The sequence below is a fragment of the Mus pahari genome, chromosome 21 (assembly GCF_900095145.1).
Source record: "Mus pahari chromosome 21, PAHARI_EIJ_v1.1, whole genome shotgun sequence".
NCBI lineage: Eukaryota > Metazoa > Chordata > Mammalia > Rodentia > Muridae > Mus > Mus pahari.
The window spans coordinates 18881541-18883569 of NC_034610.1; the positions used below are offsets into that span (position 1 = coordinate 18881541).

The 2029-nt window shown below is 53.1% G+C and overlaps 1 pseudogene; it reads right to left on the reverse strand.

The window, feature by feature from the left end:
* Positions 1-1206: 1206 nt before the first annotated feature.
* On the reverse strand, positions 1207-1528 carry LOC110338385 (annotated as a pseudogene).
* Positions 1529-2029: the final 501 nt, after the last annotated feature.

Below are 2029 nucleotides of genomic sequence, written 5' to 3' on the forward strand. Positions count from 1 at the left end.
TGCGAGCGTGAACAAGCACACGTAGATAGTCGAGCCTGTGGGGGAAATGGCTTCTCAGTGAACAAGAAGAGTCCACAGGGGACAGAGCGAAAGCTGTTTTTCTTGCGCCTGTGGGCAGGCAGCCAAGTAGGGGCGGTGATGGGCTGAACGCAGGAGCCCGGTGCACAAGAGAGAGCACAAGTGTAGGGGCGGCAGATGGCACACTCGTGGAAAAGCAAGTCTGAGTCCCTGGCAGGACACAGGGGGCGGGACCAGACCCCGCTTTCACTCGACAAACCAGTGGCTGAAGCGATGGGGCGGGGCAGGAGTGAGCAAATAAGGGAGGGAGGAAGAGGAAGCCTAGTAAGAGAGTGAGCTTTCTGCTCACTGTGAATTAGACGGAGACATTCCAGGAAGAAGGGACAATGAGGCCAAGACAGACCATGGGTGAGAGAATAGTCATTAACTGCCCGGGCCAGTGTCCTGGGGGACATTATCAATAACCAGAGATTTCTAGCATAGGCCAGACCAGAGGTTATCGCCTCATGGGCTGGGAGCTAAGCGCTGGGCCAGTGCATTTGAGCTACAGAATGCAGTTTATCCAGGCCCAGCCTGGGATTCTCAGCAGCGAGAAAGAAACTGTCTCAAAAGGAGAAAGGAAAATCTCACCCAAGGGAAAAAGTCCTAGAACAAGGGTCGGTGAAAAGACTGAAGGTCTCCACCCTCAGGGGTAGCTCCGAGCTCAAGGGCTCTACCCTGGGACCATGGGGACGGTTACACTAACCAGTCGGGGGAAGGGCTTCACCAGTTCTCTGAGGTTTAGGCTAGTGAGCCTTGGGTCTCCATATGATAGTCTACTGCCCTCTTACCTCCCCTCCCCATGCCCTGAATAAGCTCTATTCTACACTATACCATCGTGTGGCTGGTCCCTCAGGGGGAAGGGATGCCTTGGATTTGGGTCCGCTGAGACACCCCTTCCCTCACACCTCACCACACCTCCATAGAACATATCTCCCCCTCTCTTTATCTTTTTATAAACACATCCAGTTACATTCCTCAAAGGTCTTAATTTACAACATGTTTTAAAGATTATGCAAAGCTTAAAATTTAAGTAGAGTTTAAAAGGTAAGTGAAACTAAATGACCTGGTCTGTTTATTTGTTTTTGTTTTTCAATCTTAAATAATTATTTTTTTTTGGAGGAACCATCTTCTATTGGGGAGGGGTCCTCAATCCTTTTTGGCCGCCGCCTTCCTCATGGCTGCCAGCACGTTGCTCAGTTCCTCCCGCTTTCTCTTGGCGCGGATGTGTGTGCCCACCCTCTTCTTGATGAACTTGAGCGCGCGCTTGTCCTTGGACACTTTGAGCAACTCCATGGCGCGCCGCTCGTAGGGCGCGAAGCCGCACACCTCCCGGATCCTGTCCCGCACGAACTTGGTGTGCTTGGTGAGGCGCCCGCGGCGCCGGCTGTGTCTCGGCTTGCTGACTGACGTTTTTCGTCACCTTGTGGTCTTTGTTGAGGCCCACGGCCATGGGGTAGCGCAGGACCATGGCTGTGGGCAGCGGGGACAAGACAGCGGCTGAGACACAGTACCCCGGCCCGCGCCCGCCCGCATGCCCGCACGCCAGGACACCCCGCGGGGCCGGGAGGCCCGATGGGGCTTAAATAATTTTTTTAATGGTAAATGTAAGGTGGTTGTGCTTGCTAATTTTACATGGACTTGACACAGGCTAGAGTCATTTTAGAAGACGGAACTTCAGTTGAGAAAAAGTCTCTACATAATTAGCCTGTAGGCAAGCCCATGGTACATTTTCTTAATCATTGGTGTGGAAGGGCCCAGCTCGTTGTGGGAGGGGCCGTCCCTGAGCTGGTGGTCCTGGGTGCGATGATCAGAAAGTAGGCTGAGCGAGCTATGAAGAGGAAGCCAGTAAGCAGCACCCTCTGAAAGGGCTCAAGCAGGCAGGAGCGTGGCAAGCAGCTCTGGCAGGCTTTCCTCTTCTCCCTTCCCTCTTCCTTGCTAAGAACCATTGGATAACATTTCTAAAGCTAGC